Here is a 24,622-nt window from a genome sequence, read left to right as displayed (position 1 = left end):
ATCACAGTGCGAATGTGTGTGTACCACCATGGGAGGGAGTGTTTGCATTGGTGCATCTGCTTTATTTTATGAAGAATAGAGGCAGTTGTGACCCTCCCTTATTTCTAGAGCTGCCATAATGCCCTGGCAAGGCAGCAAGGCCCTGTCTCAGCCAGGACCCAGCTGCAAAAGAGCAGGGAAAACAAAGTGCTCCGGAATTTCCTAGATTGTGAAAGAGCTTGGAGGCTTTTGGGTTTGGTAGGAGCTGCATTAGCTCCTGCATCTTTTGGGAAGGAATCTTCAGTCTTTGAGCACCTTGTCCTGAAAAAGAGCTCCTCCTGCTCAGGTACCCTCTGGAGACTTTGCTTCTTTTTTTGCCAGGGTCAAGATTAAATGTGTGAGATTGTATTTCTTGTTTGGACTCAGAGGTTTGTTAGTTCTTATCTATGTCACAGTCTCACAAACCCTGAGTTCTACAGCACTTCACTCTAACAAACTGAAAACGGAGCCCCATCTCTCTCTCAACAAGGCCTTTTAAGGATAAACTGTCCAATTAAGAAATGACACCTAAATTTTTTTACTTTTAACCCAATAACCAACCACCTGTGTCCACAATGTGGACTTCTTTATCCAATTACACAAAACCACCCAGACCCATGGAGAAGAAGATGAAGAAGGGGGTGAAGAAGGAGAAGAAGGTGAAGAAGAAGGACCAGCCTTCGCCCTAAAACCTCCATCTTGCTCTATATATATTACTGTACTCTAAACCTTAAACTCTGAGTTTCCCACCCTGTGATATTACACATTTCTATTCAAACTCCACACCCACAATCCCAGCTCTGTCATTCCATTTTGGAAGCTTCTCCATGGGCTCAGGTCAATGCAGTGTTCTCTTGTGGGTCAGTGCCTGCCAGCACAGAAAGTCTCAAATTCTCAGTAACCAGGGTCCCAACAGTACCCCACATGGGGTTGCTTTCTCTTGCACTCCTTTGGGTTTCTCCCACCTGATATTGGGCTGTTTTCCCATGTTTTTCCATGTGCTGACAGCTGGAAGTCTGGCTTGTTCCTCTGGGCACTCAGGGCTCTGCTGTGGAACTTGTCTCTTGCAGGGACATCCCCAGGAGCTGCTTTAGTGCTTCTGGAATCTCTTAAATAGCACATGAGCTGATTGAGGGGGAAAACACTTTCCCTGCAGGCTGTGAGCAGCTCCTGTGTGGTGAGAAGATTACTGAGAGGCCTTAATGACAATTCTGGTTCCACAGCAGCTCGTTTGGGGTCCTGTTGCCAAAGGGGAGAATGTGCAGAGGTGCTGGAGGAGAGCTGCTTGAAGAGGCTGGTCTGGGAAGGGTTGGTCCAGGGAGTAATTCACATTGGAGGGGACGTCTGGATGTCGCCTCTCCCACTGCCTGCACAAAGCAGGTCCAATTCTGGCAGGTGGCTCAGAGCCCTGTGCTGCAGAATTTGCAGCTGCTTTGTGGTTTTGATGCTTTAACTTTCAGCTTTCATATTTTCCAGACTCTCAGGATATAACTCTGAATTTCATAAAAAGTGTTAGCAGCTCTCCTCACAGCTCAGTCACACAAAACAAGCCTTTTCCAGCCCCAGAACCAAGGACACCCCTGCAGCTTCAGGCCCAAAAAGTGCAAACAGAGAATTGAGGAGAGCAAACTGGGAGGATGGGACTGCAGAACCTGGAGCTGGAATTGGACAATTAACCCCAACATGGAAATGGACCAAAACTGATAAAAGTGTGAGAACTCATGACTTGGGGTCCAGCTTGGGTGTAGCCACAGCCAGGTTCTTGCACTACCAATGGTGTATCTTGTGAAGGCCTTTTAATAAATCCCTACTTTATTCCTTTAACACAGTCCAGCCTCTGCTCTAGGAGCCTCTCCAGGCATCATTTTGAAATGCTGGGATTCTCTCCTCAGCCCTGGCAGGCCCTGGGCTGTGTGGAGAGCCCAGGCTGTGCCATCTGGGCTGTGTGATGTGGGACACGAAGCCGTGAGCTCCCTGTGAGCAGCCACAGAGGAGCTGGCAGGAGGAGCCCCCTCAGCTGTCCTTGGCCAGGCTGAGCTCCTGCTGGGCTCTGTGTTAGCCCGTGGAAGAGGCAGCACATCAAACACAGGTGCCTGGTGCTTTTCCTGCTTGCAGCAGAGATTTTGAGGAGCTGTGCAGTGATCATGGTTCTTCTGCCATCGTGTGGCTGCCGGAGGGATGCTGGGCTGTGTCCTCCGTGCAGGGCAGGGGTTTGTCCCCTCAGCAGTGACAGCTGAATGAACCCAAGCTCTGCTAACCAGGGTTGGCTGCCAGCTTCCCCCCTCGCCTCAGTCCTGCCCCAGGAAAAGGGATTTACAGGGCTCAGGCAGCTCCCAGTCCTCACACAGAGGAATTCTGGAAAGGACCCCTCAGCTTGGGCTGGAGGAGTTTGGGAGCCTTGTCCCCGCAGAGTCTGGGGTGCAGGGCACAGCCAGGTGCTGCTTGCAGCCACCCCAGCCTGTGTCCAGCTCTGGGGTGCTCAGCAGAAGGAGGATGTGGGCCTGTTGGTGCAACTCCAAAGGAGGCCATGGAGACGGGGATGGAGGGAGCGCCTCTCCCATGGGCAAGGCCTGAGGGAGTTGGAGGAAAGATGGCTCTAGGATGACCTTATTGCAGCTTTCTGGTGCCTAAAAGGGCTCCAGGAGAGCTGGAGAGGGATTTTGACAAGAGCCTGGAGACAGGACAAGGGGGAATGGCCTTAAACGGGAAGAGGCAGGTTTAGATTGGATATTGGGAAGAAATTCTCCCCCATGAGGGTGGAGAGGCCCTGGCACAGGGTGCCCAGAGCAGCTGTGGCTGTCCCTGGATCCCTGGCAGTGTCCAAGGCCAGGCTGGAGCTTGGAGCAGCCTGAGACAGTGGAAGGTGTCCCTGCCCATGACAGGGTGGTGCTGGAGCGTGTTTAAAGTCTGTTCCAACTGAAATTGTTCCATGGTTCAGCTGTGCCCTGCCTAGCTAAGCTGAGTCCCCACTGGGATTGGTACTGAGCATTTGTTAGAGCCAAGGGAAGTGACTGGGAGATGCAGAGCAAAAAAGGCAAAGCTGTTCCCAATCTTCTGGTTCTTTCCAGAAATATTAGGGTGGAATGACTGGAGTGTGAGCAGGAAATGTGTGAAAGCACTGGGAGCAAACACTTGGGTGTATGATGGGGTATAAATGGATGAAATATGTCTAAGAATGCACCCAAGTAGGTTAAATCATGTTATACAGAGATATTGTAAATTAATACAAGTTCTGCAAACCCCCTCCATCCTACAAAGGAACAGAAAGAAGAGAGCATTAAATTTTCAATATTTATTTACAATAAAGCAGTGCAACTTAATTTATGACTGATTCATGGTCTTGTAAATAAAATGTATGACTGCAAGGAGGTCAATTTATATTTTCAGCACTTTTGTGAAAAGAAGGAGAGAGCAAGGTAGTGTGGCATTCATATTTTCTGAAAAATCCCTTCACCCAGGATTTTTCTCCTGGGAAGCTGAGAAGCTCAGAGAAAAAAGAGAACAATAATTATCTGATTTGCTTCTCCTGTGTTGTGCTCCTTTGGAATGTGTTTGGAGATTGTTTATCCACAAGTGATTGTTTCATTGGATTCTGCTGTGAGTTGTTTTCACTCTTTGGCCAATCAGTGCCAAGCTGTGTCAGGACTCTGGAGAGAGTCACGAGTTTTCATTATTATCTTTTTAGCATTCTGTAAGTATCCTTTCTGTGTTCCTCAGTATAGTATAGCATAGCATAGTGTTCTTTAATATCAAATAGTATCATAAAATAATAACTTAGCCTTCTGAGAACATGGAGTCAGATGCCTCACTCCTTCCTCCGTCTGGGGGCAACCCAAATACAATAAGGTGGTCCAAGAAGACCATTTATAAAGAGGGAGGGAGGAAGGGAAGGAAAAGGCAGAAGGACATTTCCTTTCCCAGCTGAGATGCACTGAAAGGAGGAGTGATGCAGCTGGGAGATGGATGTGACAGGCACTGCTGCCTCTGATCCCACAGCACAGCAGGGGCATCCTCCCAACAAGGGCTTGAGTGGAAAGCAGCACTTCTCTGCCTTCTGACCATCCTTGGCTGGGCTGGTTTTGTCCTTCTCACCAAGGCTTAAAGTCCTTCCTGTCATAATAGACACAGAACTTCTCGTGTTGGTCCCTTGTGAGGAGCTCAGCAAAACTGCTGTCAGAAGTGATGCCTTGGGAAGGCTGACCTAAAACAGAGGCCAGACAGAGCTAAAGAATAAAGCAGGGATTTATATAAAAGCATCTCCTCAATGGATCCACCTTGGGCAGCACAAGAGCCCAGCCAGGGCTGCAGCCAAGATGAACCAAAATGGTCACAAAAATCCCTGACCACTCACGGGGTCTCTCACTTTGATCAGTTCTGCTCCATTTGCATTTTGGAGTTAATTGTCCAATTCCAGCTTTAGGTTATCAAGTCCCATCCTTCTTGTTTTTCTCTCTTCAGCCCATGTTGTTTGTGCTCTTAGGCCTGAGATTTGGATCATTTGTCCTTGGTCCCCAGCTAGAACAGGAATTATTTTGTCTCCCTGCTCTGTGCAGAGAGCTCACCATCCCCTAATGTGAAGCTCAGAACTGCACACTAAAGCAGTACAGAATCTGAAAATATAAAAGCTAAACCCTGAGGCATCAGAAGAACACAGCCCTTGAGCCGGATCTCCCAAATGCAGGTCCCCTGCCTGTCCACAGGCATTTAGTCCTCACACCACCAGACCCAGGACAGCATAATTTCAGTAACATGCTAAGTCTTTAAACACGTGTGATCCTCCATTCCCCAAGGCCAGAGCTTGACCTGGAGCAGTGTTTTAGTCCTCTCAGCACCTTGCAATGTGTATTTACACTCAGGTACAGGACAGTCCTACAGAAAGCTTCACAGTAGCACCCAGCCAGCCTGCAGCACTGGACACCTGAGCTGGTGCTACCAACAGCTTCTTCACCAGGTCAGAGCTGAGGTGCAGCCTAAGAAAGGCAAGCATTTATACCTCGTGGCTCAATGGCAGCTGAAGAGGTTCTTTGTGTGTTAGAAAGCGTCCAGAAATTGCCTCTTCACACTTTTCCCTACCTTGACACTTTCCTGTTAGAAAAGGGAAACAGCAAAAAGCCTCAGAGCCAGCTCCTTTCCTTCAGCAATGATCCAGCATGAGAGGACAGCTGGTACTCAGTGGGGTGCAGCTCTGAGCCCGGGTTAAACCCTAAAACCACGAGGTCCAACACACAGGGAGGTGATGGCATTGTCCCCTACATTGCAGGAATGTGTCTGCTTAACTTGTGCCTTCCTTTAACTCTTTCTGCCAGAGCTGTGCTGCTGACATTTCCCCTACATTGCAGGAATGTGTCTGCTTAACTTGTGCCTTCCTTTAACTCTTTCTGCCAGAGCTGTGCTGCTGACAGTGCCGTGCAGGGCAGCACATCCCAGCAGCTGCTCAGTGGTTCACACCTGGCTGTGCCTTCTTGGCGTGTCCTGTGCAGGATGAGGAGTTGGACCCAATGATCCTGATGGGTCCCCTCCAACTCAGCACCCCATGGCTCTGGGTATCCCTCACCCTATTCCCAACCCTCTGCCAGCCTCAGTGCAGACACAGAGCCACTCTGGGAGCACAGCAGTCACTGCAGGGCTGGCTGGGAAAGCTCATTCCCCTGCCTGGGAGCCACAACTGCAAGCAATAAAGAAGATTCACGTCCTCCCCACGCTCACCTCCAGGACATTTCTGCATAGGTCCATTTTCCTGGCAATGTCTCCCTCCCCAGTCCTCCAAACCACACTCCAAACCATGAGTTTCTCAGCCCAGACATTTCAGTGTTTACACATTCAAGCACTAAAAGCTGCTTCATAACTTCTCCACTCCAGAAGGTGAAAGACAGAGGTTGCAGACCATGACTTAGCTTAAAAGCAGCTGAACACTTCACTCCAAGGGCACTGCAGCTCCAGAGCCCGTGCCCAGCATTACACAGACATCAATCTACACATCCCAGAGCTCTTGGCAGACCACTTGCTCCACTCTGCTGCAGACAAAATGCTCAGAGCACTCAGCAAATGAAGATTTCAGAGAACACTTAATTTAAAAGCTAAATATAGTATCAGAATGGTGCTTGACAGTGCTCCTCTAATAAAAAAAAGAAGTTATTTGCACAAAGATTCCTACCTTTCAAACAAGAATTTGATACCTGGTGAAAGCTATTTTTCAAGCACCTTGTTTTCCATTCCTGGAGTTATCATTGTACCCACTATAAAACCCCAAATGCTGAATTGACTTGAAATAAACTGAAAACCTTTAAATGTCCATGCTAAATTCAGGCTCCTGAGGCAAAACCCCAGTGCTTCTGCCCACCATCAGCATCCTTGGAGCCAGCAGTAATTCAGTCACTCCAAATGAGACATGATAACCCTCTCCTGTGACTTCTGAGGGACACAGAGCAGAGCTAAGGGGCCACTCTGGGTTCTGCCCCACAACACCCCAGAAACCCCACAAAACCCCACAAACTCTTTGTGACTGAGCTGCTCAAGCAGGACAGGGCAGTGCCACAGCCTTGGCTAAAGGCAAGCAGGGCTCTTCCACTGCTCTGTGAAAAATGAACCCACTCCCATTTGGGAGAGCAGAGGGTGATACCATTATTGTTTTTACTTTTTTTTTCTTTTATATATTCTCTGTGTTCTTTACACATACATTTGTAGCCTACTGTATCAGTGGCTCGTTTTCCCAGTAATTTTCCCTGCCCTTTCCCTAAGCAGAAAGACAAAGCAGATTCAAGGGCCCCTATCCCATCTTGGTTCTCTCTGGCTACCAAGGATGAAAACAGATCCTCCAGACACATTTTCACCAACAAAGTACAGCTGGTACTGAGGGGGGGCTCCAGAGAAGGGGCTTGACCTGGGGGCGAATTGCATCACCACTTGTCCTCCTAATTGGTGATTTTTGTCAATTATGCTAAAGTCTTAAAAGCTGTCCAGCTGTATTCACCCCCATGGGGGTGGGCTTTTTGGGATATAACTGCCCCTGGAAGCCTTCACTACATAGCCACTTTTATGTTACCTCCTATGATTGCCAGGCTGTGGCATTCACATTTTCTGGAAAAATCCTTTTGCCCAAGATTTTTCTCCTGGGAAACTGAGAAGCCTCAGAGAAAAGGAAAACAATACTAATCTCATTTGCTTCTCCTGTGTTGTGCTGCTTTGGAATGTGTTTGGAGATTGTTTACCCACAGGTGATTGTTCCATTGGATTCTGCTGGGAGTTGTTTTCACTCTTTGGCCAATTAGGGCCAAGCTGTGTCAGGACTCTGGAGAGAGGCACGAGTTTTCATTATTATCTTTTTAGCATTCTGTAAGTATCCTTCCTGTATTCTTTAGTATAGTTTAGTATAATATTCTTTAATATAATATAGTATTATAAAATAATAAATTAGCCTTCTGAGAACATGGAGTCAGATTCATCATTCCTTCCCTCATCTGGGGGCAACCCAAATACAATACGAGGCCTGGAGAGGAATTGTTGTGTCTGCCCAAAATGGGGAAGCAGCAGCTCACACTGTACATGGGGTTTAGAGCTATACACTAAAGAAATGCAGGATTACAAATGTATGAAAATATACAAGCTAAAATCCCAAGGCATCACTGAGTCCCCAAAATGCCCACCGACTCTAAAGGGAAGCCAAGCAGACACACGGCCATGAAATTTCCTCACCTCCCACCCCAGCTGACCTCAGGAACTGCTTGGCTTCTCAATACCTGCCTCTGTCATAGCCAAGAAAAGCCCTTGCCCTGCAACAGCACATCTGGTGCCTTGTGCTGCTGCATGAGACTTTGTGACATGGGTTTTGAAAGCAGCCCAAGGTTATCAGCTGTAAAAGCAGCTAAAATGACAGTGGAGGTTTATCCAAGCATTGCTCCCAGCCCTGAGACTGACAGCTCGTCAATAGGGAAGGGACACAGCTCAAACAGCATTTCCTTGGAGAGGAGGATAAAACAGGAGAGCAGACCTGCTCGTTCCAAGATGCACAGCTGGCTCAGGGCACGCTCAGCAGCGCTGTCCCCAGAGCCACACACATCCCAAATCAAGCACAGAAGGGTGCTGTGCCCCTGCCCTGCTTCCTGAGCAGCTCCTCAGCAGAGAAAATACCCTGGACCAAAGAAAACCCTCCCAGAGACTCCCACGTTCCTCCTGGGGCCCAGTGTTCCAAAATAAAATGTCACCGAGGCTCAGCAGCACTGGTAAGGGACCCAGGCAGGGGAGCTGGGGGCCACAAAAAGCAGGAGGGGTTCCTCAGGGCACTGCATTCCTGACAATTCCCTTCCTTCCAGAGGATGTGGGACAGAGAACCAAAGCTCAGCTCTGCTCTGGACTTACCCAGCTCAGTGCCAAAAGTACATGTCTGAAAACCTCAACAAACCATTCCCATGTTGCTGATCTTTCCTCCTTCCTAAGATTTTCCTCATCTCCTCTTGTCCTTGCTGCCTCTGCCCACAGCTGGCTTTAGGAACACCTCACTCTGCTGCCCACAGAGCTGGGGAGGCTGAGCAACACCTGCAGAGCCACAAAACCAGGTGTGCACAGGGTTCCCACCTGCCCCACAGGACACGTCTGCACAAACCGTGCTGCAATTGTGATGCACAGACCCGCAGTGGATGAGAGAGAACAATTAATGGGTATAAAACTTCACATTGTTTTTCAGCTGAAAAAGAAGTCTGGGAATTTGCAAGGCTGTTACTTCTCTTTTTACATTTTTTTTTTTAACTGCCTGGTATGTCAGGAGGGGAAAAAAAAAAGTGGAAAAGAAAAAGAGAATCAGCCTTTGCATGTGATTCATGTCTAAAAACACCCACGCAGCTCATTGCACTGACCTCAAAAGGCAGAAATGCTGCAGCAAGACACTTCCAGAGAGAGAATCCATGGGCACTAAACCATGGTGAACAAAGAGCTCATGAATTACCAGCTCCTCAGAGCTAATCTGCCAGGCAAATATTAATACAATCACTGTTGATCCCCAAGTCTCATTGTTCCCAAGTTATACTGAATTTTTTGAAGGATGGGAACTTGTCAGTGCCTTCAGCAGATCTGAGGGAAAAACCTAATAAACCAAGGAAACCCTTTTTTTCCCTGCTGTGTGAGCGAACAGCAGCTGGGCATGGCAGAAATGCTCCTGAGGGTCACTTCCATCGGGCTGCTCAGGAGCACTGCTCTCCAAACGTGGCACTGCCAGGAGTGCCAGCTGTGCTGTCCCAGCCTGTCACACATCAATCTGCTCTGGATTCACTGGGAAGGGAAGCTCTGCAGGGCTGTGCTCGGGCTGCCAGCACAGTGAAACTCCTTTCTGAGGGATTTCGCAGCTCAGCCCAGCACTGGCAGGATGTTGCTGATGCCCTGGAAGTGGAGAGGATCTTTAGCAAGGCATGACCCAAGGCTCACCCCTGCACCCAATCCAAGCAAAGTAAAATCCATCCCTTCCTCATCCCAAGTAAAGGAGGAACTCACTGTGTGGATATCTCCAGATGAATCTGCACAAACAATTACAAATTTGCCTTCTGTGGTTCAGAGAGCTCTCAGATCACAGAGCTTGGTTTCCAGCCTCTTTTCCCTCTGCTCCATGTGTTCTCCAGCCACTTTCTGGCTTCTCCATGAATTTTTGGACTCCTGGCAAAGCACACCTCTCCCTGGAGATGGAATCACTGGGGGGTTTACACAGAGACCCTCATTTGCTCAGTGCACATCCAAGTCTGGAACTGTAGCCCTCAATGGGTACAATACAATGGAATTGTGACCCTCAGTGCTCAGCCCAGCCAAATCTCCCTCAGAAACAAGGAGCAGGCTGCAGCTCTCTGTGCTGTCCAGAGACAATGAAAAAGCTGGAACTCCTTTTCCCGGTGAAATCCGCAGCAAGAACATCCAAACATCAGCCACAGATTCAGCCCTTTGAAGATGGGGAAGCCTCTACAGCCCCAGGCGAGCAGAGTCACAAGATATTCCTGGCTAAAAAGAGAAATAAATCCCTCCTGCGACAGTCTGAGCACTGAGCCTCCCAGCCCAGACCCCTCTTGGGAGTCCAAAAATTCCCTCCTTTGAGTTATTTTGGAATGAGATGACCTGGACACCAGAATATCAATTCATTAAAGCCTTACCTGCACCCAGGATGGTTTTCCACATTGTTAAACATTGTTCTGGGAAATTCATGAGTTAAAGATGATTGTGCTTCAAAAATGTTGTATGCCTGAGGGCAGAACATCTTGTGAAAATACAGAACAATCTCAACATGCAAACCTGACATTTTATCCTAAAAGATGAATGAAAAACAGTTACTAATGCTCTGACAAACAGTTTAAGAATTTTACAAGAATTTGCCTTTCATTTTCCAAATAGAAATAATTTTTACAGTGAAAAAAAGCTTGGATAGAATTAAAAAAAAAAGCAAAAAAAATCTGAGTTTGAGAGATGATGAATCACATGCCTGTCCATCAGTTCCTGTGTCACTTCTAACAGGAGCTGAAAGCAAAGGCAAGGAAGGTAAAGAGCAGGACAAAAGTGAGATACTGATTGTCTCTAACACCTCAAAACCCTTCCAGCTCCTGGGACTCTGAGCAGATGCAATCCCTCTGACTCTAGCAGCACTTTAGGGATGTCTCTCACAGACTGGCCATTCCCCTCTGGATCCCATATACACCTTTTCTACCCTCAATGTCCCTTTGCAGGAAAATCTCAATTTGCTGTATTTGCTACCCACAATGTCCCTTTGAAGGAAGATCTCAATTTGCTGTATTTGCCACCCACAATGTCCCTTTGAAGGAAGATCTCCAGCTCAGCCACAGGCTGAGCGAACAGCCACAGCCTTTGCCTTGCCTCCAAACTGCTCCTATCAGTTTTCTTGGGTGGCTCCAAGATCTTTTTGGTTGGAAAGAGGTCAGCAGTGAGTGCCCAGCCACTGCCTGCACTCTGCCCATGCCCTGTGTACATGATGTGGGCAGAGGGAGGAGATTTTGGAGATGCTGGATGGTGCAGCAGAACAGACACAGGAATTGAGTACAACAATATAAAGTCTTTCCAGGGACTGATAGGTTCCCTCCTAAGTTGTCACAAGGCCAAAAAAAAAAAAAAAATTCAAAGGCTTCATTGTCAACCTTTCTGCATGAATAAACAATTCAAAAATAGCAGAATTCCCTTTGATACAAAAAACCTGGCTTCTGCTAAGCGGTGCTGTTGAACAAGCAGCTTCTGTGGCACTTCTCCTCCATTGTTTCTTCCCAGAGACAAGCTCTGTGCTGTCCCCCGTGCAGGTGATGCCTGTGAGTGGCGAGAGGGTGAGACAGGCACTTCAGAAGTTTCCTTTTCCCCCTGCTCTGGGAGGCAGAGCTCTGAAGCTCACAGCCCTGAAGTGATTTCTTGCCATTTTCCTCTCTTTGTGCTTCGCTGCAGGTTTCCACCTCTGGTCTGCAGCACCCCAGGGAAAATACATACTACTTGTAAGCTGTCAAGGCAAGGTAGCTCACTGAAGGAAGTCATAATCAGGAGGCTAAAATTAGCTGTAGAGCAGGCTGCATCTTCACTGGGAAACACTTGGATGCTGCATACTGATCAAGGTGGAAAACAGGGAGGGCAGCCCTGGATGCAGTGCTTAGCAGAGAAATGACAGAAACAGCATTTCCCCTCTCCCTCCTCCGCCCTGAAATATTGCTTCTTTTTTTAATTTCTGTACACTCTTGGTTTCTATCCCTTTTAACCTCAGCAGTGCAGAGGCTCTCCTTTCTCCGATGCTTTGCATTGTTTGTTTTTGTTTGGATATTTTTTTTTTCTTTTCCTCTCCTCATTTGCCCCTTTTCCCTCCTTCCAAAGAGCTTTCTTGCATGGAAAATGGCAGCCACCTGCTCCTATTGTGAAGCTGCTGCAAATGGGAGCAGCCACTTTAGTGAGCACAACTGCCTTTGGGCAGGAGCAGGCCCAGCTGGAACTAAGATCTACAAGTGGACAATTAGCAGCCAAGTAGTGGACTGAAGCTGGTTATTTTTATTGCTGCCCTGAGGAGATAGGTCAGGCAAGGCAAAACACTAGGATAACCAGCAAACTGTGAGCATCTGAAGCTCCTGCAAGCCCTGAAATGCCTCATTTCTGCTCAGCACCGGGCAGCAGGGAGGTGTTTTTCTTCTCGTCGTGTTTGTAGCATGCAAGCTGTTGAAAAGAGGAGCTCAATGATCATTTTTCATGTTTTTTCATTTTTAAAAGCCAATTCTGCATTTTTTTTTTCTTTGTGATCGGTCACTGCTGGCTGCCACTGGTCACTGGTGGTGCCAGAGTGGCATTTTCCACTCAGAGACCCTCTGTGCCAAACCCATATCTCCAGAATCAGCCTCCAACAGACCCATTTGTCCAGTCCTGCTGCCAAAGGAACCAAAAAAGAGGTGGCAGCAGTTTTGCCGTGATTCTTTGTGCATCTCTACCTCTGACCAGCACTGCCCTGTAAGGCCAGGATGTGGATCAGATGTGGAGTTCAGGAAAAATGTCTTCATGGAAAGGGTGTAAAGCACTGGCACAGGCTGCCCAGAGAAATGGTGAAGTCACCATCCCTGGAAATGTTGAAAACCCACAAGGATGTGGCATTTGAGGACATGGTTGATGGACTTGTTGATCTGAGAAGTCTTCTCCAGCCTGAGTAACTCCATGATGGAGAAGTTGCCTTAAGCTGTGGTGTGTGTGCCAGCACAAAACTGCAAACCCTGCCAGGAATGACCCCCCTCATCACTGACATTTGCCTGGACTTTGCTTCTTTCCAGTTTTCAGGTGTGTTTGATTGCAGGAAAAGCAGAGACAGAACGGCAACCTGCTTGTCTGAGTGCTCCACGTGCTGCTAGGGCTGCTTTTCCCCCCACAGTGACACCCCATGTAGTGCCAACCTGGCAGCTGAGCTCCCAGAATAGCTGCACAGGACTTTTTTTAAATCTGTTGTGATGTCAGAAAAGTTCTCTTTTTAGCTTTTGCCTCATCTATCAGCTCTAACTTGCTGGTGGCTGCTGAGCCATAAATAGAAGCAAGCAGTTAATGTAGGCTAAGGTTCACAAAATCATTCCAAGGAGTTAAAGATCATTAGGAGAGGGCCAAAATCTCCCCCAGGGTATTTATTGCCTTAACCTTATGGCAGGATGAGAGGCACCAAAATGGGATGAAAATGTGCCATGCTTTATTGTAATGCAGGAAAGCTTTTTTAACATATTTTGTATCTATCATCATGAAAGACTTGAGGCACCAGGCAGATAAAAGGCTTTGTTTGACCTAAAAAAGTCAAAGGTTGAGAAGGGGGGGACAGACAGAGGGACTTGTGCTCAACTTTCAGAGCTCAATTCATCTCTCCCTGCAGTGACTAAAGGAATTATCTTCTACAAGTGGAGTCTGAATGCAGCTTTGGGTGGAAATTTGCTGTGGAGACAGGTGAACACACACTAGAAATGAAACAAGGAGCCAGAGCCTGCCCATGTGTGGGTGCCTGCAGCTCCCCAGCAGCTGGGAGCAAGCACAAGCTGAAAACTGGTGGGGACCCAGCAGGGTGAACCCAGACTTCTCTCCCCTCACTCCTAAACCCCTCTGGGACCTGCTGAAGTTGTTCCAGTTGGCAGAGCAATGATCATTATTGGTCCCAGGCAGACCAAAGCCCTCCTCAGCTCTAACAGCTCTCCAGTGAAAGCATGGAGCATCTCTGCCACAGCCAGAGAATCAGAAACACCACAGAGTCCAAACAGCAACATGAACGTAGCTAAAAATCCACTAGAGATGGACATTTAAACCAGAAACATTTGCTGTTCTGTGTTCCTGGTTGTTTGCCACAAAGCAGGAGTGTGCAGTGACACAACTCACGTGCATCCACTCCTTCAGGAGCTCATGAGCACACCCAGGCATCACCCACTGCTCTGGCACTTGATAAAACCTTGCTCTGCAGCCTCAGATCCTGGGGAAGAGAAGGACCAGAACTTTAGGGGAGGAGTGAAACGTGACACAAACTTCTCCCCTCCAAACCAACCATGAAGCACCCTATTTTTCACATCTCCATTCACTTCCTCCTATTTCCCCACTTCACAGAGGGCAGCTCTGCTTAAATACCGAGAAAGAAAACATGAAATGGTGAATTTTGGGAAGCAGGGAGTCTGCTTCTTTAGGGAGCACAGTGTGCCTTATAAATCTCAAATGCTGCAGGACAGAAGGCACCTCACCTCCATTTCCTTCACTGAATTCCTCTCCTGAACACATGTGCCAGGACTCTGCTCCACTCCAGCCTCAGCCTCACTTCATTCATCTCCTCCTTTCCCTGAAATCCGAGTTATGCAATCCCAGATCATTCATTACACCCTGGCAACCCTGAGCCAAGTGGAGCATGACAGAAACACGGAAAAACTGGAGCCAAGGAGCAAACCTCGCTGCAGCCCATGGGAAAACTCCTGCACATGGCACTCACATCCCTCCAGCACGGAGCAACAGAGCCGTGCTGCAGCACAGGGAGCAGCAAAGGGCACAGCCAGGAGGGGCTGGTGCCTCAAATAGGATTTTTATTTTCTTTTAAAAACAGTTTGTCAACAGCTGAGATAATTGGCAGTTTGTTTGTTGGGTTTTTTTTCTGTTTGAGCTAGAATCTTTGCCTTTTTGTATCCCTGGTTAAGGACAGATTTACTATTCTGCCACATCTTTAGCAGCAAGACTGCATCTTTCACTATCTGATCATATTCCCTCCTCCACCTCCTTTTTTTTTCCTTTGTTTCTTCCTATTTTTTTCTCTTATTGGGGTTGCCAAGGCATCGCTGTCTCCTTTACCTGGGAGCCTTTTGTAAGAGCCCAGTCACAGACCAGCCACCTCAGTTACTTGCATCTGCTTGTTATGAAGGTATTTCATTGATTTTCATCAACAAAACCCTCTAACAGATAAATCAAACTGCATTGCATCAATCAGCACAATGTCCTTTGCATGAAAACCAGGACCCCCCAAATAGTATCTACAATCATGAGGAAAAGATCCCCAGTCTGATCCCAAAGCCTGAAAGAATGGGTTTATAATTAATTTGAGAATTCAGCCATAACCCCTCTTTTCCATTAGTGCAGCACAAGCAGCAGGAACACAACCCCTCTGCCTCAATAATTTCTCCAAGAGAACTGCAGTGATGTGCAGAAGATCCTGCAGAGTTTAGGAAAGCACGGCTCCAGGATTATTTATCTCTGTGGTACAAGTTCAGGTCTCTGCCTGGTGACTTTCATGTTGTTTCAGATAGGGATTCTTGGAAGATTTCAATTTCAGATTAAAGATTTATGAACCTCATGTTAGTGACAGCATAGCAAGCCTGCAGGTGATCTGTCCAAAGGCATCTGGTATCTGAGGGCAGCACTATTTTAATCCAAAAGAGTTTCTTTGGGGGCTTAGCTAGTCGTAGGAAAACAGAGAAGACTTGCGCCTTAGAGATGCTTAGATACTACCCAGATTGGCAATCAGTTAAAACCAAAGTTCAGTACAGTTAGTGATGTGTTCCACTTCATTACTGCTTTTGCTAATTGCAGACTCCGTGCTTTTCTCTCAAACCAGCACAGAGCCTTCAACAGGGACAAAGAGGGAACATTCCTGTGCCCTGTGCAACTGCTGCCACTGCCAGGATTTTGCTGCCTTAAAGCCACACTTTGCAGGAGAGCCAAACACTGAGGGAGCCATGGGCTGTAAAACAAGTATATTTTCTCATGGAGATTCAGGGCTGCATTTGTGGGAAGGCACCAGCTAATTTGAAATACAGTCCCAACTGAAAGACAAAACTGGTGGGGGCAAAGCATTAAAGGGAGAGCAAGGGGCTATGAGATTACATCATGCACCCTTTGGGGCAGCGTTCACTTTGATTTAAACGCTCAGTTCCTCAGGCCTGCCGCTAGATGGGAATAAAAACCAAAATAAGGGTTAAGAGAGGCTTGGCTTTAGCATCGCTGCCAAGCAGAGCTGCAGGAGTTTCCCAGCTCCACGGCTCAACCCGTGAGCCCAGAAGGAAGGTGATGCCTTTTGGGGCTACCTGAAACAGAGGGCAGACAAAATTAGAGAATAAAAAGCAGTTCTATTTATTGAAGGGCATTCAGGTACATTCAGGACAGACAAAGCCCCCAGGGGCTACAGCCAAAATAGATGACAGTTTTTAATATTTTTGTAAGTTTGGTCCATTTGCATATTGGGGGTTAATCTTCCAATTGCAGCTTGAGGTAATGAAGTAATTTACCCCCAGTTTGCTGCCCCCCGCTCATTTTTGTTTCCATCTCTGGGGGCTTGAGGCAGTGAGGTGTCCTTGATTGCCAGGTGTGAAAAGTGCATATTATATGGCTCTACACAGATATTTACCATGTGTATTTTGATGTATCGATTAGTAGTGCTGAAAATTTTAATAATATGATAAATGTAGTCTTGTAATTAAAAGGTAACTTTTGTAGTTAAAATAAGAACTATGTTAGTGGGATTTTTAAAAGAAAGGAATGAGGTACTTGCACCAGATAGCAGCCACAGGACACCTGAATCTTTCAGAGAAAGAGAATTTATTGCCCTCTTATCAGAAGAAACAAACTTCTTCCTGCCTTGAAGGTGCTGTTAGGATTAGAAGGAAGAAGCTGACACTGACCAGACAGAATCCTGTGTTTGAATGGAATTTATGCATCATGTATGAGGTGTATGAATATGCAACAGGCTGTTGTTTTTAAGAGTTAATCCTCTGTTAATGTGGGTCCTTTGTCAGGCTCGTGCTGCCCAGAAAAAGGTACCTGGACTGTCCATAACTCTTTGTTTCTATTGTCTCATATTGTCCTAATTCAATTTGTCCAAATTATTATTACTCTAATTGTATTACTATTTTTAGAACCATTTTATTACCATTAAACTTTTAAAATTTTAAAAACAAGTGATTGGCGTTTTTCACACCAGGCCTAGAGAGGAATTGTTGTGTCTGCCCCAAATGTGAAGACAGTAGCTAGCACTGTATATGGAGTTTAGAGTTCTGCACTAAAGAACTGCAGGATTACAAACATATGAAAATATAAAAACTAAAATCTAAAGCATCAAAGGCCCTGGTCCCTTGGAGGCCCAGCAGAATGGCAGGATGTGCCCACAGCAGCAGCTGGCTCTCAGCCCATTGCACAGTGGCACCTGTGGCTGCCTGGGCACAGGGCAGAGCCAGCCCGAGGTGCAGGGCCCCAGGGCCCTGGCTATGAGCCACACTGGAGCTTTAGCCATCTCTGCTCCACATTCTTGCAGGCATCCACCTTGCCAGGAGCTGTCCATGCTCTACACCCTGCTCCCAGCAGAGCTGGGCTTCCCTCAGCGCAGTTCAGAGAGAAAAACAAGTTTTTTCCTGGACATGTCACAGAAAAGCTCTGTGTCCCATCAGAGATCCCACTCCTCCACTGCATTTAGGGTAAAGGGGAAATAAGCCATCTTCACTCTCTGATCCCAGTTTATCTCAGATTGCTCAAATCTTCTGAAAAATAATGAGTAATTCAGAGAATAATTGTAGCCTTCAGCTTGTCTGGAGCAGACACCATATCAGACATTGAGGAAGGTCTGGCTGGCATCATTTTGAGGTCTGGGATATCCTGGGTTTCAGAAAGGCTCACTGCGAAGCTTAGGGATGCCTATGGATAGCAAGGGATGCTCTAGCAGAACAGTCTCCTTCTAAACGGAGCTTTTAAAAACACCAGGGACTCATGGAAAAGTACTGGATTTGGGGCAAATAAAAACCAGCATGAGCTCAAAGCCAGCTCAGAGTTACCCTTTCATCATCTAGCCCCACTAAAACCAGTGCTTTAGTAGACACAACCAAGTGGATGTGCCTGCTTCATCACTTTCCCTCCAAAGATCTTTTCACCAGGTTAATTACCCTGTGTTACACAAATTAGTTCAAACTCATCTCATGGGGGTCCCTTTCCTTCCCTTTCCTTTCCTTTCCTTTTCCCTTCCTTTCTCTTTTTTTCCTTTCTTTCCTTTTTCCCTTCCTTTCCTTTTCCTTTTCCCTTCCTTTCCTTTTCCCTTCCTTTCCTTCCCTTCCTTCCCTTCCCTCCCCTTCCCTTCCCTTCCCTTCCCTTCCCTTCCCTTCCCTTCCCTTCCCTTCCCTTCCCTTCCCTTCCCTTCCCTTCCCTTCCCTTCCCTTCCCTTCCCTTCCCTTCCCTTCCCTTCCCTTCCCTTCCCTTCCCTTCCCTTCCCTTCCCCCTTTTCCCTCACCAGGACCTCAGCTTCTCCTCAGCTTCCAGGTGATATTTAGATGAATTATTAGGAAAAATTCCTGCCTGGAAACATTGGGCCAAGCTGCCCAGGGAAGTGCTGGAGTCACCATCCCTGAGAGTTCTCAGCAAAGGTGTGGATGTGGCACTTGAGGACGTGGTTTAGAGGTGAATATTGGGTGGTGCTGGGTTGATAATGGAATAGTTATGGTTGGAAATCCCTCTGTGACAGACATAAGGAATGGCAAAGTTTTCCTGTGGCCAAGCAGGATCATTAATAGCATTTCTTGCAGTGAGGCAAAGCCAGGGTAACCTGGTGCCAGCTGCAGAGGGCTCCCATGAGGGGACAGCCACCTTTCTCTTGGGGTCTCTGTGGTCCTGGCTGACCCCGAGATGTGTCACAAAGTCTCTTTTCCCAGCCCGGCAGTCAAAGAAGGAGTCAGGATTCTTCCGTTCCCATTCTCAAGATTGTTTATTGTTTCTTATCTATAAAATTCTTTCTCTGGCCTGCCAAGGTCTGTTCAGCAGGTCAGACAGAGGCACTCTGCCTTCCCCTGGGGCAGTGTTATCTTTTTATACTAAAAACTCCGTGTACATTATTTACCATAACTTCCCAATACCTATCACCTATGTTAGACAGTGAGCGTATACTCTAAACCAATCCAAAAGTGCCAACATCACCCAGAACATGGAGGCCAAGAAGAAGAAGAAAGAAGGACAAAGCACACCCAAATTCCTCCATCTTGGGACCCCGAGCCCCCATTCTAAAAACCCCAAAAACTGATTTTTCACCCCGTGACAAACTATTATTCTACTTAACCTTTCGTGGCCTGTAAATCTTCATATAAGGTCGGTAATTTTTTCCATGGGCTGAGATCAAAGGCACAGGGGTCTTGGGCTCTGGGCCAAGGTCTCTGAGCCCCCTGGCAGGGGCTGGAGCCACCCAGGGCAGCCACAGGGATGTCCTGGGTTCTGACACTTTCCTCTTCCTCAGGGATTGCCACCTCCCTCTAGCAAGGCCTGAGTGCTCTGGAGGAGAATCTCAAGTAGAACATTTAGAACACTGCAATGAGCAGGACTGCTCAGAGCACCACAGCACCCCAAAGGTGTCAGGAGCTCAATTATTCCAGAGGCACCCAAGCATGTGCTGTCAGGAGCAATGCTGCTTTGGCAGAGAGGATGGCCAAACCAGCCTGATGGATCCCTTCCTTCCATCCTGGCATCCCTAATTTCTCTGTAATTGCATCCTACGTGTCAGGACACATTTTGGTTCCTTGCTTGATAAAGCACTGGGGCCAGGAAGATCATTCAATTAAACGCACAGTCCAATACCTCCCCAAGCACCAAAGCCTTCCATCCCAGATCAGCTGGGATCATCTTCCTGTACCTCTGCAGGGCCCAAGGGAGAAGGGAGCAGAGCACAGAGAAACATTCATTCCCCTCATTTAAAAATGTAAAGCACATTCAGGACTGCGTGTAATAGTGTTGTAAATCTTATTTCCATAAAGTACCTCCAGGGCTAATTCACGAGACATTAATCATATTCCAGCTTCCCCCAGCTGTTAACTCATCTGCAGGGTTTTTAATAAAAGATTTTGTGTGCATTTTCAAGAGACAAAATTGTACCAATGAGGGCTGGTCTACTTGGAGCTGCTATTTCCATGGTCTGGAACTAAAGCCACCTTAGAGGCTCCCAAGGCTCTGCCCAGGAGGTTTCACTCCCCAGCTGAGCCTTCCCCAGCTCCAGCCAGGGTGACCTCAGCTCCATGCAATGACACCCCATGGTGAGGAAGTTTGGCCAAGGGACAGGCAATAAATAATATATTTCCAGGTCACTTCCTTCAAGTGAAATCTGATTTATTCCCAGCCAGTTCATCAGTGTTGTTCAGTGGCAGAACCCTTAATTACTCCTTTAAACCTCATTTTAATTTCCAAGTGCTGCTCCCTTCTAGCCTCCTGGAATTATAAGCTGAGTTATGGATAAACACCTTTTGCCTTTCACCACAGGATCACAGATGCCTCCCCAGCCAAGCCCTGTGCTCTTGCTGCAGGTGAGGCTGGGGCAGCAGGGCAGGGATGGTGCTGCAGGTCTGCCCTCAGCCCCTGCTTCCCCCAGCTCCTTTTCCCTATGCAAAGCCAGATTTGGGAGGATTGCATTGTCTGGCTCCATCCCCTGAATCAGCTTGATGGCTAATCCTGTTTTAAGTGCACTCCACCTTTGAGGGAGCATCACCACTTGCAGAAGCCCCTCTTGCTCCAGTTAATTACACAGAATAACACCAGACCCAGCCTCAAACTACAGGAGCCTCATTGCCACAGAGCAGATGGTTTCCAAAAGCAGTTTTCTCTCCACTGTGAAGTCTGTAAAAATTGAAAGCAGGAGACACCTGCCTTCATCACAAAGGGAGAAAGCTGGGCAGCTTCCCATTATCAGAACAAGTAATTTTCAATATCAGCACTCACTCAGGGTAGTATTCCTATCTGATAAGTCAATTTTTCTCTGCGTTTCTTAACCACTTTTTAAAAAAGCCAATTTAAAAATAAAAAAGCCACTTCAGACTGAAGTGTCCAGGTGTTCACACCTGCTGTTTTCCAAGGGAAGCCTTTCAACTTTTTCTTTCCTTTCCTCAGCTGAAGTTTATCAGCAAATTTGCAACAGTTCCCCAGGCTGTGTCTTTAGACAAAGAAATCAGTGATACTAAATTTAGGTATTTGTTTATTTTTTTAAAAAAGGACATGGGTAATAAAAGCCAAATTAAGCATAGGTGGGACCACATTAGATTTAGACAGAGCCACAGTGAAAGGAGAGCTGTGTCTTAGATTTCACTGGAGGAGAAAGTTTTGTAAGCTTATGGTGAGCAAATAAAGCCTCCATATTTCACCTTGTGCAGCTTTAGATGGATTTTTTCCTTGAAAAAGGAAAAAATCTTCACAACTTCAACCTCCTACTCGTAGCATAATCACCTGTGCTGTCAGTGTCCTGCAGTGATCCCAGATGTGGAATGGGACCAGGTTTTTTGCCACATTCAATCCCAGCTGTTTTGCCAACGTGAAGGACCCCCATGGCTGGGTTGAAGCTGACAGGAGATCTCAAACTGCCCACAAAAAATGAGCATTCCCCAGCACGAGGTGGACTTTCAGCCAGCTGCATCTCAGCAGCGCAGAGGCAGCCAACATCTGGACAGGCCACCAGCAGGAGGCTGTGCCTGCACATCTGGCAAAGCTGCTGCTGGACAGCAGAGATGGGCACCCAGCATTTCCTGGGACCTGGCTCTGAGCCTGCACTGAGCACACTGACCAGGGGAGGTACAACCTCACCAAAAGTCATGCAGGTATTTGTAAAGATAAAGAAAAAAACCCCAAACAACAATAACAAAACCCCCCAAAAAACCAAACAAAAAACCCAAAAACAACCAAAAAAACCAACCCAAAATCCAAAAAACAACCCCAAACCCCCCCCCCAAAAACCAAACAAAAAACCTCCCAAAAACCAAAATAAAAAGAAAAATAAAAAACCCAAAAAAACAAAGCAAACAGAAAAAGACCAAAATCAACCAAACAAAAAAACCACAAAAAACCAACCAACAAAAAAACAAACAAACAAACAAACAAAACACCCCCCTCCCCCAAAAAAACCCAAAAAACAAACAAAAAAACCCCAAAACCCCTGACCAAACAGAAGACAAAATGCTGATTTTTGCTGTGTTTGGGTAGGACAGCACAGCCCGTGCTCCTGGGGTTTGGCTGTTGACATCTACAGAACTCCTCTGCCCAGGCTCAGCACAGTCCCTTGGGGCTGCACCCTTGCTTCTTGCTCTGTCTGCAGCTCTCTGCTCAGAACATTTGTGCTGCCCTCTCCCCCTTCTCTTTGCCTTTGCTTCTGCCTTTCCAGGAGCCTTCCTGCACAGCTGACAGTCCAATACTGCAGCTATGCCAGATATGTCACTCTCCAAAGAAAAGGGATTTTTTTTTCTGGAATTAGGATCCTCTCTCCTGCTAATCCACTGCCCACCATGCTGCTTGCAACCTCCTGTTGCACCTCAGCTAGGGCTTTAACACCATAAACTAGAAATACCTCATTAAAGGCAGAAATATTTAGGAAAATCCTATCAGCACCTTGACTGTGTCATGGCTACAACCAGAGACACAGCCAGCAAAAAACCCCAAACAACAAAAACAACCCCACCACCTCCACAACAACTCTGGTTCTTTTTCTCACCTTTCCTTTGTTTCCTTCCTAAAGGATGATGGGTTTTTTCCTAGGTTTCTGTAGGTTCCCCATTGCCCCATACAGCCAGAAGAAAAGAGACTCTCCACAGTATTGCCAGACAAATTTATTCACAAACTGAATTTGCTATGCTTCCTCCCAAGGTGAAATGCAGATTCTCATCACTGCTATTACCGATGTGCTTCTTTTGAGCAGGAAAAAATAGCCAATACCAAATGTTATTAAACCTATGGGATACCAGCAGTTACCTTCATGTTTTCCATTCTGTGGGGTGTTTGTACTTCCCTCCTCACAGCCCTCACTGAAAACCCAGCTCTCCCCCCACAAAGACCCAACCCATTACACATTTGGTTGCTGGCAATAATTATTTTGGGGTCCCACAGCTCCAACTGAGCAGAACCACCTCGAGTTCTGTGAGCAGCTTAATTTGATGATCTGGAGAATCTAGTTGTTTTCTTAGTGTTAGGTAGTTTAGATTGATTTTGCTATTATTTTCAGCTCCATGGGAAAGAAAATTTGTAAATAAATTATTTTTTAAAAATAAAATTATAGCGATCTAACTGTCAACACAGCATCAGAGAAATCAAACTGCAGCAGCAGAAATCGAACTGCCCTGTGTCACCTCAGTGTCCCCTCAGCAACCAGAGGAGAAAATTAAACCATCCCAAGCTCAGAGCTCCAGACCTAAGGCACAGCCAAAGCCAACTCTCCTGTTTCAGAAGTCCCTCATTATTTTGGCTTTTTTTACCTGATTTTTCTTGCTCCTCCTCCTCAACAAAGTCTCAAGGAAATCTTCAGCAGCAGATCTACATCTCCAGACCCTTCACACCAAATTCTTCTGCTTCACTCTTGTGTGTGAACACCAATTCTTCTGAGGTAGGGCCCTCCATAGCAATGGAGGGTAAGCAATCAAATCACTCCTTTTCCTCCTCCAAATTTAAGATTTCAGGAAGTCAGGGAGAAGTTCCTGCCTGTTTACAAAGTATTGTTCATAGAGCAGCACTGCAGGACTTGATCCTCCTCTACAAAGTGTTCAGGGACAGAGAAAATGGCCTCAAGTTATGTCAGGGGAGGACTGGATTAAATATTAGGAAAAATTTCTTAGTGGAAAGGATTGTCAAACATCAGAAGAGTGAAGTGGTGGAATCCATCCCTGGGAGTGTTCACAGGACATGTGGATGTGGCACTTTGGGGCTTGGTTTAGTGGTGGGCACGGTGGTGGTGCCAAGCTGGATTTGATGGTCTTAAAGATCTTTCCCAACCTTAACAGCTCCATGATTATTCTGTGATCTGCAGGTAACACAAACCAAAGCTCCTCCTGCTGCTTGCTCCCAGGATTAAAATCCTGTGGGCTCTGGGACATAGTCCTAGCAACAGCAACAGTTCCTAATTTGCGAGATGTCAAAGCTCTCTGCCATCCTACCCCTAAGGAGCCATCCAGCCTCCATTTCCCCCACCTAATCTGCAATTCTGCAGCTCAGAAAATCTCACATCCCTCCACAAACAGCAGCACAGCTGCACCAAGGGCAGCACTCCTCATTTCCAGAGCAATCACATGAAGTCTTTAGCAAGGCCAAATACTTTAAATAAACACTTGAAGACATGTTCATCTGGGAATTCTTCACATTCTGGGAATTCTTCAGCATTAACAGATGGGTTGGTAGATGCAGTAGATTAATCTGGGTACAATATAAGCCAGTGTGACACCCAAGTGATTCAAGCAAGGGAACCACACGCAATGTGGTTTTTTGGAAGAAAATCAATATGTTTTCTTGTCAAGGGCATCAAGATGTTCTGGTACTGACCCTCCTCCTGCATACACTGCCCATAAAAATATGCCCTGCTATCCTCTGTGGCCAGATGGCCACAGGTTTTTCTAAGGGAGAAGCATCATTCCCACACACCCTGGATTTCAATGACTCCAGGGCAGACTCCAGTGGAGAATTTCCAGTCAGGCCAGCTCAGGACAGGCAGCACAACCAGTTTTGTCCAAGCAGAGATTTGGACACCTGGCAGGGAGGAGAAGCAGCAAACACTGAGGTTTAATTTTATGCCCAGTCAGGCCTTGACATCCTATCACTCAGCTCCATAAATTAGGCTGCTCTTTCCCTAAATATTTGCTTGGAGCAGCTCCTGACTTTATCCTGGAAGCTGAAAGATAAACTCTGATATTCC

The sequence above is a fragment of the Camarhynchus parvulus genome, chromosome 4A (genome assembly GCF_901933205.1).
Source record: "Camarhynchus parvulus chromosome 4A, STF_HiC, whole genome shotgun sequence".
NCBI lineage: Eukaryota > Metazoa > Chordata > Aves > Passeriformes > Thraupidae > Camarhynchus > Camarhynchus parvulus.
The sequence above is the reverse complement of the archived record's forward strand: the minus strand, read 5'-3'. Positions refer to the sequence as shown.